Here is a 19929-nt window from a genome sequence, read left to right as displayed (position 1 = left end):
ATGATTTGACTTTAGAAAAAGGAACTGATAATTAGAAAGAAGATGAATAACATTTGATTTTGATAAAGAAAAATTCTTTTATGGAGGTTAAAAGAAAATCAACAATTTAAAATGATTTTGCAGCATAAATATCACTATCATCTCTACTTTTAAATGAAAGATGAAAATGTGTGGTGAACCCTTGAGAGCCTTTCTTGTATGTAGAGGTAACATAAGCTCCTGTCTTTTTCAGATAGATGTGTTTTTGGCAGCCAAACCTTGGTTTTTCAGACTCCAAGTAACAGCAGAAAAGCCACTATAGTAAAAACAAAACATACCTACTACAGATTACTGTTACAGCTTTTCCCTTTTCCTTTTTTTTTCTTTAGTTTTGGAGTTATAATAGGTATTTTAAGATTTACTGTAACTCAGTTTAACAAATGAAAAGAATCAGAGTTGTGAATGTAGCACACAGAGCTAAAGTATACTTCCTGGTGATTGTTGGTTGTGGAGTAGGGAAATGATTTAAAATAATTCTGGGGTCATGCACAGCTCACTCTTATGAACTGGTGGGCAAACCAGCCAAGCTTAATGGTCTGAGAGGAGAAAGGATGCCTAATGGATTTTTTAAAATTGTTGCTAGCTTCTGAAATAATACACAGTGTTCTCAGATGCAGTGACTTTTTGAAGTAGATGTTCCATAACTACTTCAAACAACGAAAACAAAACAGATATAGAAACAAAATATATTAAATCCATTTCAGGGTGTCAGAAAAGTACAAGCAGATGAAACCTGATTATAAAAATTTGACATGACATTTAGAGAAATACTTCTCATTAGATTTAAATGGACAGAATATCTTTGTTCATATGTCCCCTTTCAAAGCTCTATTGGCATCTGAAGAATATAGTGACCAATATTAATAAGTTGGCACATGCATACATTCTTTTCTATTGTTGTAATATTTCCCCTGCAGACTTTCACTTGTATGGGTACTGTTATTTGTATTTTTCATTTGTAACCAACACACCTATTTTGAAAATGTCTGTTGAGCAACCACTATGTAAAATAACACTGTCAAAGACAATGGGTTGAATACCATATGAAATGGACACAGATTTTGGTCTCAGGGATTTTACAATGTTTTAGAGTACATAAGTGAATAACTAGTATGTAGAATAGGTTAGGTCAGGCTGAGAGCATTTCTTTATTTCATTTTTATAAATATCTTGCTTCATTTGGAAAATTATTTGAAATGGTTTATGGAGGTATATATTCTCTAACATAATCAAAGTAAAACAATGAGACATTTTATGTAAAAAAAAAAACTTGACATCCATGTAAGGCCTACATATCAGACACATGCCAGAAGATGTGCTGCTTTTTACTTATGACTTTAGTATAAGATTAGATTAGAAACTTTCCTGGTGTTAAGGTCCAAAGAAAATTTTTCTTAGGATGTCTTATAAAGGGACATCATCTACTGTAGTGGAATATATCCTCAGTAAATGCAATAAATATTTCAATGAATGTTCTACAGTAATTTCTTTTGACAGGATAGTTCAGCTAGTTCAGTTAAAGCAATTTTATTAAAATCTGAAGCAACACATTTGTACTGTAACTTTCTGAGGGTTAGACTGTTCCACAGACAAACTTTAGACTATCTAAATGCTGTGCTTTTCAACCTGTGTTCAGAACATACTCAAAGATGCATGGCAATGTTCAGGGGTACTCAAAGCCACAGGACACCATTTGCACCATAGTGCAAATTTCAATCAGTGCTATGTTATATAAAATTTTATTTTTTATAAAAAGTAAATATTGTGGAGTAGTTTTAAAAAATTTGTATGAGAGGGAGATAGGTGAGAGAGTGATGAGTAGGAGAGGGAAGGAAGAAGGAGAAGAAAGAGAGGGAGAAGGAAGAAGGCAAAGAACTTCAAAGAAATTTATCATCCATTAGAGCCTGTGAATTTTAGCTCTTGAAAAATGTGTTGAAGTTAAATATATGAATTTAATCTGTTTAGAATGTATTCCATGGGGCTCAGACTTCACGCTATGTCCCAACCTCCAATTATCTCCTGTAGCCCATCATTTACCCAACCCACATTAATACTGGCAGAGCTTCCATTGATATGACAAACAAAGAAGCTAGAGAGCAGGAAGACTGGTCTAGAAGAAGAGAAATTTGCCTAGAGTTGTGGTTAGGAATATGAATTTTGAAGTCAGAAAAAAAAGCTGGGGTAAAACTCTAACATTATCACTTATTAGCTCTGACATCTTGCTAAAGTAACTTAACCTCACTCACCTCACTTAATAGTCTCATCTTTAAATAGGTATAATCATAGCACCAATCTCATAGGTTATTTTAGGGATTGTGTTATATATATAATTAACTTTTTGATAATAGATGACTATTAAGCATTCAAATGTATATTAGCTTCTGCTTTTTCTTCTTCTAACATGTCTTGTTATTTAAAAGAGTGATAGTGAGGGCTTCCCTGGTGGCGCAGTGGTTGAGAGTCCGCCTGCCGATGCAGGGGACACGGGTTCGTGCCCCGGTCTGGGAAGATCCCACATGCCGCGGAGCGGCTAGGCCCGTGAGCCATGGCCACTGAGCCTGTGCTCCGGAGCCTGTGCTCCGCAAGGGGAGAGGCCACAACAGTGAGAGGCCCGCCTACCGCAAAAAAAAAAAAAAAAAAAGAGTGATAGTGAGTTCCAAGCATGGATGGTAAATTGACTTTGAAGACAATTTCATGAGAACTTTAAATATGTTTCAGGAATTTGAGAAGCTGGTCAAGATCATGACTATGAAGATTAAGACTCATTTGGCATATTTATTACTGAAAAAGCCTACTTTAGATTCATATTATGCTTTATAGTTTATAATTATTTCACATCTAATTTCACTTGCTGTTACATTAATTCTGAAATTGATACTGTTGTAACAGCTGAAACTTATGTAACAAGGATGAGGCAGATTTTATTATGGCCATTTTTCAGGTAAGGAACCTGAAGATCACAGAGTCTTTGACATATTGAAGAGCAGGCAGTAGAGACAGAACATGGACACTTCTCAGGGCTTCTCTAATCCTTTTGCTGCACTGTGCTGCCTGAAAAGTCTCAATTCAGCCTCCACACTTAAAAAAATTAACTTTAGGTATTAATCGTTTACTATGAAATAGACTCTATGTAAATGAAATACGGAATTAATGAATTAATTCTTTTGTCCTCATAATATCCCTAGAGGATTGTGCTATTATCATCCTCATTTTATGGATGAGGGAAGCAACTGAATAAGTGGGACACAATATTTATTAACTCTGAACTTTGATCCCTTCCCAAAGACTTTGGCTGAAATACAATCTGCTGCTTAGAACCCCAGAATTTATCTTATTTGGAAATAGGGTCTTTGCAGATGTAATTCATTAAAGAATTTGGAATAAAATCATCCAGATTTCAGTTGGTCCCTAAATCCAGTGACTGTTATCTGTGTAAGACAAGAGGACATGAAGTGAGACACATAGGGAAGAAGGCCATGTGAAGATGGAGGTTCAAAGTACAAGTTCTATAATCAGCTGGCCAGGGTTCAAAACCTGGTTTACCATTTCCTAGGTGATGGGGCCGAAGCAAGTTACCTAATTTATTCAAGCCTTTATTTTCTCATTTGTAAAATATAAATTGATAGAATGTGAGGAAAGGCAGCAAAACAGACATATTCCTATTTCATACAGCCACTAAGTGTGCCAACACTTCAGCAAGAATTTTCTCAAGGGCACTGTGCAAGTCTTACCAATAAAGCCTTCTGAAATTTGTGATTTTATAAAATAAAAAAAATCATTCAATTTTGTGTGTTAAAAATGGGAGAAATGAAGGACTAACATAATATTAAATAGATAGATGATAGATAGATATTATTATATAGATATATCTTACCTTGATTGAATACTGCCCTTGTCTCCACTCTGGGTGTGAGTAATGCAATTTTGTCTGTGGTCTGATGAGTATGAATTATGTTTGATACTTAGAAGTCTAAGTGCTCATAAACCTAGGAATATAAAAACAAGAGAATGAATATATTTAATATTCAAAAACCCATAAGATATATGTACTTATTTTACTTGTGTTTCACCTCATTGAATTACTGTCTGTGTTTTAGGCTGATGGGCTATCAGCACTATCTCCATATAACCCCTGACACTCTCTTCCCCAGTGAAGACCTACCTTGTGAATCTTATTTGTTTCTGGACCCTTTTATGGATCCATTCAATGAGAAGATATTTTAGATAGATTTTCATATTAGAAGAATATCTCAAAACATGTAGTTGTCTTTAATGACTAACAACTACAAATGAGTTTACCAGATGAAACTATTGAGCAGTTATCAACATAGAGGAAGAAGTACCTAAGTACACCTCAGATAGTGAAATCAGGAGGGTTGAGAGAAAAGATTCATCAAGGAGGTATATTAGATCTGCTCTTGAAAGAAGTACTTGCCTATTTGACAGGGTGGATTGGAGTTTGGGGACATGGAAAAGACAGTGAATACCACTCACTAAGGCAAATGCATCTTGTAGAACACCATGAAAACAGAATACTGTGTTGGAGAAATTGTCTGTACTTAAGTATGTTTCAAGTTCACATTCTAATAGAAGTGATAGTGTTGAAAAAAGGTGGCATTAGGTAGGAAATCAGGGTTTGATCAGAAAGTAGGCCTGCTCTTAAGTGTGACCCAGGGAAAAGTACACACAGAGGCCCATATATCATGTGCTTAAAATTTTAGAAATTCTAAGTCAAACTAACTGTTAAATGAAACATGTATCTTCTGACATGATATATATAATTTCATACTGACCTGGCAGATCAGGCTGTAATCTAGAAATACTAGATTTAGTGGATTTCAACAGAATGACCCAACAAAAAGAGAGCTGGTCCACAGTTTACCCTTCTTTTCTTTCCGCACCTGGTTTCACCTTGCATCAGAAGGGGCCTGTTGCTCATGTGTGTGGAGACCCCAGCCCACAGCTCTGCCACGTCCCCACAAACTGGAACATCTTGGACATTCATTAAGACTAGAGATAGAGGGCTTCCCTGGTGGCACAGTGGTTGAGAGTCCGTCTGCCGATGCAGGGGACACGGGTTCGTGCCCTGGTCCGGGAAGATCCCACATGCCGCGGAGCGGCTGGGCCCGTGAGCCGTGGCCGCTGAGCCTGCGTGTCCGGAGCCTGTGCTCCGCAACGGGAGAGGCCACAACAGTGAGAGGCCCGCATACCGCAAAAAAAAAAAAAAAAAAAAGACTAGAGATAGAGATATACTCATCAGTGACACAGTTCACTCTGGAAAGAAGGAAGATTGGGAAAAGGACATTGTAGTTCTTGGAAGAAGGTTCAGGGTCATCTGGCCAGAAAATTAGATGAACCCAGGGATTCTGGGATGATCTAGAAGGGTGCAAGGTGGCCCCCTCCCCTTGACCACACAATCTCCTCTCTCCTTGGGTAATGGTGTGCCCACCATAGTAGAGACATTATGAAAACTTCTAAAGTGTAAAAACTAGGGCCTTATATGCTAATTTTACTGTTTGGGTACCTTCATGCTGACTAAAGAGAGCTATCAAAGACCTTTGAATAGATTTTTATATGCAGTTTTACTTTTTACATAGCTATAAATTTGGGGAAGAAATAGATAGGAATACTTTTCCTTTCAAGGAGAAGCAATATTGCATAACATCAAATCTCTTTAAAAGGCCTCGTGTATTAAAGTGCCTCATGATAGATAATAACTAGAATTGGCAAGCTACTAAAAATATGTCCATGACCATTTTTCATGGGTAATGCTCCACTTACTTCAAGTACCCCAGTAATGCTTCCAAGCTGCAGATTTAATCCTTCTGATGAGACACCCTAACAGTGAGAGTAATAGGTGTACTTCGAAAGAGATTTGCATATTTCTATAGTACGTTTCATACTCCTGCTCATGACATTCTCTGTTTACTTTGACATAAAGAGGCAGGAGGAAGGAGAGAGGCAGAGAGCTTAATGGACGTAGATCTGAAAGTGGAATCTAGGTAACCTGGTTTAAAACAGCATCACCCATTGCTTCTCATTTATCCCTTAAGGATGCAGGTTGAGACTATGCACCACTTCCCAGGCAATTCACCTCGGAAAAATTATCCACTTACATGGTGACCAATGTACTAAATAAATATAAGAATACTGATGAATGAAATAATAATTCTAATGTAGAAAAATTTTTAAAACATTGTGTCTGTTATCTCTGTCCCTAAGGATTGAAAAAAAAAACCTTGTTTTAAAGAGCACACATTACAGGCTAATACTTTCAAGTTTTCTTTAACATTGATCTTCCAAACAAGGAACAATTTGACCCTGAATTGATCTCTGAAATAAAGGGGAATTCCCTGGCAGTCCAGTGCTTAGGACTCCATTCTTCCACTGCAGGGAGACTGGGTTCAGTGCCTGGTCAGTGAACTAAAATCCTGCATGCCGCACAGTGCGACCAAAAAACATCCTGTCTCTGCTGATACCAGAGGTTTTCCTGTCACTCATATCATTCCTAGAAAATGTGGATGTTGGGCTTCCCTGGTGGCACAGTGGTTGAGAATCTGCCTGCCAATGCAGGGGACACGGGTTCGAGCCCTGGTCTGGGAAGATCCCATATGCCGCGGAGCAACTGGGCCCGTGAGCCACAACTACTGAGCCTTCGCATCTGGAGCCTGTGCTCCGCAACAAGAGAGGCCGTGACAGTGAGAGACCCGAGCACTGCGATGAAGAGTGGCCCCCACTCGCCGAAACTAGAGAAAGCCCTCACACAGAAATGAAGACCCAACAAGCCAAATAAATAAACAAATAAATAAATAAATAAAATTTATTAAAAAAAAAAGAAAATGTGGATGTTGAGTTAGTTGGGTCTACATGGTGCATGGTGGAAAAAGTTATAAGAATAGCTGGACCCAAATTCTGGTGTCCTCATTTATACAGCATGGACTCTAGGAAAACTTGCACTTTTCAACATGATAGAGTTTGAACTTCCCACCCACATGGAAACCCTAAGTTGTTTTTTTTTTGAACTGAACAAAGAACATTTTTAATGTGATGGAGATGCATGTAAAAGGGGATGCCGTATTTGCTCTAAGAACTTGTGGATTATAAGATGCACCATTCATCTCATAACTCCTAAGAGAAAAAGAAACACCATAAAATATTTACAAGAATTTCACATTTGCCAATAAAGCACGCATTTATCCCCCAAATCCCATTCTTCTTTCTTCTTTCGAGTCAAAATGCATCTAAGCCTTCTTCATGTTGTGACTTTAAACATGCTTCTACCACTTACACATAAGCAGAGCATCACAAATAAATGTTGGGATTTGTAACTTCTTGGGACCTTGACCTTTTGGGATTTTTAGAGAAACCCTAAGTTTTAATGAGTTCTTTGGGGTATATATGGACAGAGGACTTGCCTAACCTGGGAATCCTAAAGAGTAGACTGCTTTGGTCTATTTCCTCCAGGATAGTAATGGTTAACTCTTTCGGCTATCTCTGAGCCATGGAAAAGGTGATGAAAGCCATGAACTCCAGATTCAGAAAAGCACATGTATCTTTATATAGTCAAACTTTTGCAGGTAAGTTCAGGGAAGTCATGTCTTGCTCAGAACTTCTTCACGATACCTCTTAATTCTGTTAATCATGGGATCCATAGTTCCCTAACACTAGATAATCTGCAGATATTAGGCATTCAGGAAATATAGATAGGATAAATCTTAATTGTTCTTGGAGAAATGAACTGGGGAGAGGAGGCTGTGGTTAGAATTATAAAATAAAATTCATTTCTTATTTTCCATTAAAAAAATGGAGTCTCTTGAGTAAAGGAGTCCTTAGCCATTCTAGAATTTCAATTTAATGAAGAGTCAGGCATCCATGAAGTGCCCTTCCTTTATACATTGTTATGGAAAGCAGTAGCTTAAGGGTTAAGTACACACTCCCTCATAGACAGATTTACTAAATTTGTTCCTCAACCTCTCTGCATCTCAAATTACCTACAAAACACAGATAGTAATAATGTCTAGCTTGTAAGGTTAGTATGAATGTTAAACAAGATGATGCATGTGAAATATTTAGCAAAGTGTAAACACTCAATAAATATTATATATAATTTTTATACGAAGAAAGCATATATATGTAGAAAATTTTCTATCCTTTTTTTTTTTTTAACACATGTGTATTTAAGAGAAAGTGACCATCAGAAAAGTCATGTAATGCCAAGTACTGACATTTACATTTGGCCTCGGAAGTGAATTGTTAATGGGATATTTTAGTAATATGTACAGGCCTCTTTTCTTTGAGGTTAGTCAAGTCACAGTGAGTGGAGTGAGGTAGAAGATCAAAGTAGTATACCAGTGTTTAAAGCACATAAGTGTATTAAATGGGCCTGAAAAACACTCCTATCTTGGAAGTTTTAGCTTTCAAGGAAACGTTTTAAAATGTTTAATAAGAAAAACACAAGGTTATTTCCTTTGGAGATGCAACACATTTTACAATCTAGATTTCACAGACTTAAATGTAATGCATGAAGAAAGGAAATGAATCTTATTAGTGAAGTCCTAGATGACATGATGAAATTTGAATGCTAGAATTTTGGAGTGTTTGGAGAACAAAGCTTATGTTAGCATTAACTCTGCTATTTGTTTTACAAAAATCTTCTTACATTCTCTTGTTTTCTATTGTAAAATTACTCTTTGAGGGACAATTATCACTACATATTTGAAATGCTAACTGTTATTTCTGTTTCAATACAATTTCACTAAATATGCAAATCCTTAAACCTCTTATTCCCTGGTTCAAACATCTGGCTCCCCATTTCCTTTGGGCTAAAATGAAAATAACTCATATATAATATTATTGCAGAGCAGGTCATAGAAACCTGGGTTTGAATCCCAGCTCTATGACTCAGTACTATTTTGTGATCTTGGACAAGTTATTAAAACTTTATAAAAGCAGTTTCATCATCTACAAAATTGCCTGTCTCTGAGGAACTAATAGTAAGGTTAACTGAGATAATGCATGTATAATACCTGGGATACAATTGGGCAAAAATGTATATTTCTTCTACTCCTGTAGTTTTAGTTTCAAGCCTTCCACTGTCTTCCTGACTATTTTTTAATGTTTAGTAAGTATTTCTCCAACAACCGCCATGCACTAGATATTGTTTAACTTCTATGAGGGATGTAAGAAAAAAGTAACATCTCCCTGCCCTCAAAACAATGTAGTTATAAAAACGACAAAGATAGGGTAACTGAATCTCAGGGAATGAACGTGAGAGTTAACAAGGTTGAGGCTCATGGGGAGGGCTAGATAGAAAAGGGATTTTACTTTTTGTTTTTCAAGAGAAATAGAAGGCTGTTGATGGGATTTTGGCAACAGGTTCAAGTGGGTTTTTAAAGAGCATAACCCATACTGTGAAAACGAATTAGAGGGAGCAGAGACTGAGCAGGAAGGGATCTTGAGATACCTTACTAGAGATAACTGTTTTGAATAAGATAGGTGACAGCCAACCTGGACAGAAGTGGATTGATTAGAGAAATATTTTGCAGGAAGACTCAACAAGATTTGGTCAGTGATTGAATGGGCCTCAGGGCACACAAAAGAGAGGACAATGCCAAAGATGACTTCAAGGTTATTAGATGGTGGCTCTTATTTTATACTTCCATATTTTTTCCTTTTCTCTGTGTGAATACCCTTTCCACAGATGGACTGGAAATTCCTTATGAAGACAGGCTATAGCATATACTTATATATCTCCCCAATGCTTCTCTTATAACAGGTAATAAGTAAATGCTTGATCAATGAATAACTGCTTGGAAAAAGAAAAAAAAAACTCATTCAGTTTTTGTGTGATTGTCCAGGGACCAGGTGGCCTCTGTGTTATTATCTAATTATTTCAATCTCACTGAAAAATACCAAGTTGTAATTACTCACAGCCATGGTGATAAGCGTGACTTTAAGAAACCTCCAAAGAATCTTACATCTTCATTATACTCAATTTTAACTCCTTTTTCTGGAATTGTTAGCAAGCTGAAAATAAGTAGTAAGTAGGATCTACTTTTTTTTTTCTTCTTAGTAGTGACATTAGTGAAAAAAATGTGCTGTTGTTGGAAGAAGCAAGAAAAGATAATGCCGATTTATCTACCAGAAGTGCAGTCATCTGTAAATTATTTGAATTATTTGAATTCTAAAATTATATGATAAATACATATATTGGAAATAAATGTTATTTTTTTTTTTTACATTTTTTTTTTAATTTATTATTAGTTTCTGCTTTATAACAAAGTGAATCAGTCATACATACACATCTGTTCCCACATCCCTTCCCTATTGCGTCTCCCTCCCTCCCACCCTCCCCATCCCACCCCTCCAGGCGGTCACAAAGCACCGAGCTGATCTCCCTGTGCTCTGCGGCTGCTTCCCACTATCTATCTACCTTACGTTTGATAGTGTATATATGTCCATGCCTCTCTTTCGCTTTGTCACAGCTTACCCTTCACCCTCCCCATATCCTCAAGTCCATTCTCAAGTAGGTCTGTGTCTTTATTCCCGTTTTACCCCTAGGTTCTTCATGACATTTTTTTTTTTTAAATTCCATATATATGTGTTAGCATACGGTATTTGTCTTTCTCTTTCTGACTTACTTCACTCTGTATGACAGACTCTAGGTCTATCCACCTCATTACAAATAGCTCAGTTTCGTTCCTTTTTATGGCTGAGTAATATTCCATTGTATATATGTGCCACATCTTCTTTATCCATTCATCCGATGATGGACACTTAGGTTGTTTCCAGCTCCGGGCTATTGTGAATAGAGCTGCAATGAACATTTTGGTACATGTCTCTTTTTGAATTATGGTTTTCTCAGGGTATATGCCTAGTAGTGGGATTGCTGGGTCATATGGTAGTTCTATTTTTAGTTTTTTAAGGAACCTCCATACTGTTCTCCATAGTGGCTGTACCAATTCACATTCCCACCAGCAGTGCAAGAGTGTTCCCTTTTCTCCACACCCTCTCCAGCATTTATTGTTTCTAGATTTCTTGATGATGGCCATTCTGACTGGTGTGAGATGATATCTCATTGTAGTTTTGATTTGCATTTCTCTAATGATTAATGATGTTGAGCATTCTTTCATGTGTTTGTTGGCAGTCTGTATATCTTCTTTGGAGAAATGCCTATTTAAGTCTTCTGCCCATTTTTGGATTGGGTTGTTTGTTTTTTTGCTATTGAGCTGCATGAGCTGTTTATAAATTTTGGAGATTAATCCTTTGTCAGTTGCTTCATTTGCAAATATTTTCTCCCATTCTGAGGGTTGTCTTTTGGTCTTGTTTATGGTTTCCTTTGCTGTGCAAAAGCTTTGAAGTTTCATTAGGTCCCATTTGTTTATCTTTGTTTTTAATTCCATTTCTCTAGGAGGTGGGTCCAAAAGGATCTTGCTGTGATTTATGTCATATAGTGTTTTACCTATGTTTTCCTCTAAGAGTTTGATAGTGTCTGGCCTTACATTTAGGTCTTTAATCCATTTTGAGCTTATTTTTGTGTATGGTGTTAGGGAATGATCTAATCTCATACTTTTACATGTCCCTGTCCAGTTTTCCCAGCACCACTTATTGAAGAGGCTGTCCTTTCTCCACTGTACATTCCTGCCTCATTTATCAAAGATAAGTTGGCCATATGTGCGTGGGTTTATCTCTGGGCTTTCTATCCTGATCCACTGATCTATCTTTCTGTTTTTATGCCAGTACCACACTGTCTTAATTACTGTAGCTTTGTAGTATAGTCTGAAGTCAGGGAGCCTGATTCCTCCAGCTCCGTTTTTCGTTCTCAAGATTGCTTTGGCTATTCGGGGTCTTTTGTTTTTCCAAACAAATTTTGAAATTTTTTGTTCTACTTCTGTGAAAAATGCCAGTGGTAGTTTGATAGGGATTGCATTGAATCTGTAGATTGCTTTGGGTAGTAGAGTCATTTTCACAATATTGATTCTTCCAATCCAGGAGCATGGTATATCTCTCCATCTATTTGTATCCTCTTTAATTTCTTTCATCAGTGTCTTATAATTTTCTGCATAAAGGTCTTTTGTCTCCTTAGGTAGGTTTATTCCTAGATATTTTATTCTTTTTGTTGCAATGGTAAATGGGAGTGTTTTCTTGATTTCATTTTCAGATTTTTCATCATTAGTGTACAGGAATGCCAGAGATTTCTGTGCATTAATTTTGTATCCTGCTACTTTACCAAATTCATTGATTAGCTCTAGTAGTTTTTCGGTAGCATCTTTAGGGTTCTCTATGTATAGTATCATGTCATCTGCAAACAGTGACAGCTTTACTTCTTCTTTTCCAATTAGGATTCCTTTTATTTCCTTTTCTTCTCTGATTGCTGTGGCTAAAACTTCCAAAACTAGGTTGAATAAGAGTGGTGAGAGTGGGCAGCCTTGTCTTGTTCCTGATCTTAGTGGAAATGGTTTCAGTTTTTCACCATTGAGGACAATGTTGGCTTTGGGTTTGTCATATATGGCCTTTATTATGTTGAGGAAAGTTCCCTCTATGCCTACTTTCTGCATGGTTTTTATCATAAATGGGTGTTGAATTTTGTCGAAAGCTTTCTCTGCATCTATTGAGATGATCATATGGTTTTTCTCCTTCAACTTGTTAATATGGTGTATCACATTGATTGATTTGCGTATATTGAAGAATCCTTGCATTCCTGGAATAAACCCCACTTGATCATGGTGTATGATCCTTTTAATGTGCTGTTGGATTCTGTTTGCTAGTATTTTGTTGAGGATTTTTGCATCTATGTTCATCAGTGATATTGGCCTGTAGTTTTCTTTCTTTGTTACATCCTTGCCTGGTTTTGGTATCAAGGTGATGGTGGCCTCGTAGAATGAGTTTGGGAGTGTTCCTTCCTCTGATATTGTTTGGAAGAGTTTGAGAAGGATGGGTGTTAGCTCTTCTCTAAATATTTGATAGAATTCACCTGTGAAGCCATCTGGTCCTGGGCTTTTGTTTGATGGAAGATTTTTAATCACAGTTTCAATTTCAGTGCTTGTGATTGGTCTATTCATATTTTCTATTTCTTCCTGAGTCAGTCTTGGTAGGTTGTGCATTTCTAAGAATTTGTCCATTTCTTCCAGGTTGTCCATTTTATTGGCATAGAGTTGCTTATAGTAATCTCTCATGATCTTTTGTATTTCTGCAGTGTCAGTTGTTACTTCTCCTTTTTCATTTCTAATTCTATTGATTTGAGTCTTCTCCCTTCTTTTCTTGATGAGTCTGGCTAATGGTTTGTCAATTTTGTTTATCTTCTCAAAGAACCAGCTTTTAGTTTGGTTGATCTTTGCTATTGTTTCCTTCATTTCTTTTTCATTTATTTCTGATCTGATCTTTATGATTTCTTTCCTTCTGCTAACTTTGGGGGTTTTTTGTTCTTCTTTCTCTAATTGCTTTAGGTGCAGGGTCAGGTTGTTTACTCGAAATGTTTCCTGTTTCTTAAGGTGGGATTGTATTGCTATAAACTTCCCCCTTAGAACTGCTTTTGCTGCGTCCCATAGGTTTTGGGTCGTCGTGTCTCCATTGTCATTTGTTTCTAGGTATTTTTTAATTTCCTCTTTGATTTCTTCAGTGATCACTTCGTTATTGAGTAGTGTATTGTTTAGCCTCCATGTGTTTGTATTTTTTACAGATCTTTTCCTGTAATTGATGTCTAGTCTCATAGCATTGTGGTCGGAAAAGATACTTGATACAATTTCAATTTTCTTAAATTTACCAAGGCTTGATTTGTGACCCAAGATATGATCTATCCTGGAGAATGTTCCATGAGCACTTGAGAAAAATGTGTATTCTGTTGTTTTTGGATGGAATGTCCTATAAATATCAACTAAATCCATCTTGTTTAATGTATCATTTAAAGCTTGTGTTTCCTTATTTATTTTCATTTTGGATGATCTGTCCATTGGTGAAAGTGGGGTGTTAAAGTCCCCTACTATGATTGTGTTACTGTCGATTTCCCCTTTTATGGCTGTTAGTATTTGCCTTATGTATTGAGGTGCTCCTATGTTGGGTGCATAAATATTTACAATTGTTATATCTTCTTCTTGGATCGATCCCTTTATCGTTATGTAGTGTCCTTCTTTGTCTCTTCTAATAGTCTTTATTTTAAAGTCTATTTTGTCTGATATAAGAATTGCTACTCCAGCTTTCTTTTGATTTCCATTTGCATGGAATATCTTTTTCCATCCCCTTACTTTCAATCTGTATGTGTCTCTAGGTCTGAAGTGGGTCTCTTGTAGACAGCATATATATGGGTGTTGTTTTTGTATCCATTCAGCCACTCTGTGTCTTTTGGTGGGAGCATTTAGTCCATTTACATTTAAGGTAATTATTGATATGTATGTTTCTATTCCCATTTCCTTAATTGCTTTGGGTTCGTTATTGTAGGTATATTCCTTCTGTTGTGTTTCTTGCCTAGAGAAGTTCCTTTAGCATTTGTTGTAAAGCTGGTTTGGTGGTGCTGAACTCTCTCAGCTTTTGCTTGTCTGTAAACGTTTTAATTTCTCCATCAAATCTGAATGAGATCCTTGCTGGGTAGAGTAATCTTGGTTGCAGGTTTCTCTCCTTCATCACTTTAATTATGTCCTGCCACTCCCTTCTGGCTTGTAGAGTTTCTGCTGAGAGATCAGCTGTTAACCTGATGGGGATTCCCTTGTGTGTTATTTGTTGTTTTTGCCTTGCTGCTTTTAATATGATTTCTTTGTGTTTAAATTTGACAGTTTGATTAATATGTGTCTTGGCGTATTTCTCCTTGGATTTATTCTGTATGGGACTCTCTGTGCCTCCTGGACTTGATTAACTATTTCCTTTCCCATATTAGGGAAGTTTTCAACTATAATCTCTTCAAATATTTTCTCAGTCCCTTTCTTTTTCTCTTCTTCTTCTGGAACCCCTATAATTCGAATGTTGGTGCGTTTAATGTTGTCCCAGAGGTCTCTGAGACTGTCCTCTATTCTTTTCATTCTTTTTTCTTTGTCTTGCTCTGCATCAGTTATTTCCACTATTTTATCTTCCACCTCACTTATCCGTTCTTCTGCCTCAGTTATTCTGCTATTGATCCCATCTAGAGTATTTTTCATTTCATTTATTGTGTTTTTAATCGATGCTTGATTCATCTTTAGTTCTTCTAGGTCCTTGTTAACTGTTTCTTGCATTTTGTCTATCTTATTTCCAAGATTTTGGATCATCTTTACTATCATTATTCTGAATTCTTTTTCAGGTAGACTGCCTATTACCTCTTCATTTGTTAGGTCTGGTAGGTTTTTATCTTGCTCCTTCACCTGCTGTGTGTTTTTCTGCTTTCTCATTTTGCTTATGTTACTGTGTTTGGGGTCTCCTTTTTGCAGGCTGCAGATTCGTAGTTCCCGTTGTTTTTGGTATCTGTCCCCCGTGGCTAAGGTTGTTTCAGTAGGTTGTGTAGGTTTCCTGGTGGGGGGGACTAATGCCTGTGTTCTGGTGGTTGAGGCTCGATCTTGTCTTTCTGGTGGACAGGTCCACGTCTGGTGGTGTGTTTTGGGGTGCCTGTGGCCTTATTATGTTTTTAGGTAGTCTCTCTGCTAATGGGTGGGGTTGTGTTCCTGCCTTGCTAGTTGCTTGGCATAGGGTGACCAGCACTGTAGCTTGCTGGTCGTTGACTGAAGCTGGGTGCTGGTGTTGAGATGGAGATCCCTGGGAGATTTTCGCTGCTTGATATTATGTGGAGCTAGGAGGTCTCTTGTGGACCCGTGTCCTGAGGTTGGCTCCCCCACTTCAGAGGCACAGCACTGACTCCTGGCTGCAGCACCACGAGCCTTTCATCCACATGCTAAGGAAGCACAGTGGTGGAAGTTTTGCTCATCATAAAGCTTTAACAGTGAGTAGAAGTTATCTTGGTGTCTTGGGTGTGGGAAGATATGCTAACAACCAGTGATAGATCCGTTGTAAAATTTGGAACTGTTTCTTTGGTATTCAATTTCACTTAAGACCTGTGCTTCTGGACAGGATGGAGTAATAGGAACTGGATTTACTCTCCTGGCTTAAACTGCTGGAACGAGCCGCTTCCCAAAGCGATCGGCGTCCGGCGAGTCTGGAGCTGCTGCTGCGTCCGGGGAGGATAAATGTTATTTTTTAAAACTAAGATATCTTGATCATTTGCTTTTAAAAATGTATATGTCTGAGTATGTGTATGTGTGTTGTCTTTAAATGATTGGCACCTTGACCTTGGAGGATGTTGTTAAAAAAATAAGATAAAGATAGAAAGAAGTATTTATAGGATAATAGTAAACTTGAGGAGCCAAAGGACTGGAAATATAATAAGTACTTGAGTAGAAATCACAAAAGGTCATTTTCAAAAAAATTACAGTTGAGTGAATAGTGTTCCTTTGAGGTAGAAGGCTAGTTTGAGTGAAATAGTGGAGAGGGTGTGAGTTGTAGTCAAGTCATCACATATAGAGATACTTGATTTTACCTTTGAAAAGAACAGCAATCTACCCACATTACCACTTGATTTCTTGCCTTTCAGTCATTCATTAAATAGCCATGTAACTCTACTGTGTTGGCTATTGATGGTACAAAGATAAATAAAATATAATCCCTCTCCTGAAATTGTATATATCCATAAGGGTGACAGGCATATAAACATCATTATAATGTAACACAATAATGCTGACTCCTGGGCAAGGCTGACCTAAGTCCAGCCCTGTCGCTGGCCCACAGCAGACATCACCATCCTATCTGGGCACTCATTACTAAAAAGTCTGACCATGACTTCACTGTTCTTCACAGCACTGTACTCCAAATACTTGCTATCAATTACTTGATGTTGGCATGTGAAGTGAAGTCTATTTACCATTGGTGGAAGGTTCTTATTACAGGTGTTTTGGAAAGAGTGTTGGGGAAGCAGAGCGCTTCTTTCTAAAATTATTGAGGCAAGGAATTCTGTAACAAAGTATTTTGACTCTTGATTTTGCTGTTTTTCAAGTTGTTTGCTAGCTGATTAAATAATAGATGGAACCCTCAGACAGATACAGCAGCATAAATACCACCCCTGTGAGACTAGTTCTTTATAAAGTCCATTTGTTAATGATTTATACTAGGGCAGTTGAGACACAGATGGCTGAATAATCAAGTACTTATTTTATTTACTGAGTTATCTGTTATGTTACATTAAACCTCATCCCTGAGACTAAAACGTTTCCCTCTCAGAATTTACACTGCTTTTGGCAAATGTTCTCCATTTCATTTAGCATTTCTGAGTTCGTGTGCTTCTGAATTTTCCTCATGAATATTCTTAACTGAAACAACCTAGAAATGATTTTCAAAGATATATTTAGGTGAACTAGATGCAGTACTGAGCCAGGGATGAGAATAGCTACTGTCTTCGTGTTGCCTTCTGCTGTGTGGTCCAGAAGAGAGGTAGTGTGTGGTAATTCGGGCAGGGCCCAAGCCATCTGTCATGCTTAGAGATGTCCCAGGAGAGGCAAGGCTCCAGCTTGTGAGTAGGTTGTCCTCCTCACTCACATTTGTTATATCATTGAAAATAAAATTTTGGAGTTGAAGGAATCATTTGAAGTATTCTGTTTTTTTATGAACACACAAGAACTTTGGACCTTCTTGGAGTATGAGAAAGAATTTGAAAAGCAATTAATCTAGGATGTCAGGGAGTTGAAGGGAAAGTGCCTGGGACCTATTATATACTTGAGTGAATGAATAAAAATGTAATTGCAGTCTGAATTCAAATAAAGAGTTTGTTTTGGCTGCGGGCTAGAATCTAATTGCCTTTTTGGTCAGTAAGAAGTCAGATGGGAGCAAAAAAACTGATTTTCTGTGTTAATTTTTAGCAATACAGAATATGTAACTAATAAAAACCTATCTAGTCCAGTTGTGCTGAAATGTTGTTTACAGACCAAATAGATCAGAATCACACAGGGGAATTTTTAATAATCCATATTCATGTATTACGCTCACTACACATTTGAATTTATTAGGTGTAAGTTGGGCCAAGTTATGCGAATTTCTTAAAGTTCACTAGGTAAGCCTAATGTGTTGCAAGATTGGGAATCATTGCTCTAGCTCAATCTGTCAACTCATTCATCACTATGGTGTTCTGGCAGCATCACTTGCCACTGCTGGCTGGGATGGCTTCTGTGGCAAGGGACTCACTATATATAATATATATATCTACACATACATATATGAAAGATATAGAGAAAGGAAGGAAGGAAGGGTGGGAGGGAGGGAGGGAAGGAAGGAAGGGTGGGAGGGAGGGAGGGAAGGAAGGAAGGGAAGAAGGAAGGAAGGGAAAGAGGGAGGGAAGGAAGGAAGGAAAGAAGGGAGGGAGGGAGGAGGGAAGGAAAGAAAAGAAGGAAGGAAGGAAGGGGAAGGGAAAAAAGGAAGGGAGGAAGGGAAGAAGAAAGATACATTTAATTAAGGAATCCTGGATAATCACTTTGAAAGCAAGTTTACGAAGAGTAAGAACACTTAGGTGTTAAATCTAACATGTTATACAAAGTAAACTTATTTGAAACATCACTTTAAATAAGATTAAAGAGAATATAGACCCAGCTGTGCAATAGGTAATCTTGCAATTTATTTTGTTTCCTTTTATGGAACACTTATATGTGCCAAGCCCCAAGCTGAGACCTTTCCATTTACCTCATTTATTTTTTAAACTTACCTCTCATATGTTTAATTATCCCATTTTAATGGCAAAGAAACTAAGTGTCAGAGAAATTAAATAACTTTTCCAACATTATACAGTTAAGTAAATGGAGAAACCAGGATATAAAACCAGGCTTCTCTGACTAGATATTTCTTTTAATTAACCATTATTTTAATTAACCATATAACCATTTCTTTTAAATAACCATTATTTAATTAACCATAACCATTAACACACTCTTTATTTGAATTCAGACTGCAATTACATTTTTATTCATTCACTCAAGTACTACTCAAGTACAAAAATACTAACTCAGGAATTAGATAATAATATTTTTAAAGGTTTTGAATTAGAAAAGGAATCGTATTTAGTTTAGGGTTGTAATTGATCAGTAATTTTCACAGGTCAAGTTATTTCTTTTTGTCTTATATTTCCTACGAATCAGGTCTTATTTAACTATACTTCAACGTGGTGACAAGAAGTTTTCTCTTCGGAAGGTTATGGGTACAACAGATAGAAAAATACTAAGGCATCTAAAAGCAAAGGACCACATTTACTACATCAATACTTATTTTCATAGTGACATCAGAAAAATCATTTAAATTTTTATTTCTGTGAATAGAAAATTAGTTCTGTATTTCTTTAAACAAAATTCCATTTCATTATATTACTTTGTGTTTCTTGAGAATAATTACAATGTATATTTCCTGGAATTAACTCAAATTCCTGCTCTAATATTTTGTAACCTCAATCTTCATAGGTAAGGTAGAAAAGTAGGGTAAGGGAAGAAGTTTTGTTTCAATTAATAACTTATTGAAGTTGGCAAGTCAAAAGTGTGGGCTTAGAGTACATTTTCTGTCATTTTAAAAGTGTATAACCTGATGAACAAAGATATTTAAAGAAGATAATATATTTAGTAAATAAATAAAATTTAAATCAGAGAAATTCACTGATTTCCTTACACCTATGATGGTATTTCTTATGTTGAGCTTATACAAAGAAGTGAACCCTAGACACCTGGGTATTGTAATGTATAAAGAGTATTCATGTAGATTATGCATTTGCTCTGCTTAGATCAAACACTTTTTTTTTTAAGACTTAAAGGAAATATTTTTTAAATTGCCATTTCCTTATGTGAAGTAAAATTAATTTTAGATGTTCACCTCCATACTACCAATATTTCAAATTTTCTATGTCATTTCCCT

This window comes from Hyperoodon ampullatus (genome assembly GCF_949752795.1).
Source record: "Hyperoodon ampullatus genome assembly, chromosome: 7".
NCBI classification, from domain to species: Eukaryota; Metazoa; Chordata; class Mammalia; order Artiodactyla; family Ziphiidae; genus Hyperoodon; species Hyperoodon ampullatus.
The sequence above is the reverse complement of the archived record's forward strand: the minus strand, read 5'-3'. Positions refer to the sequence as shown.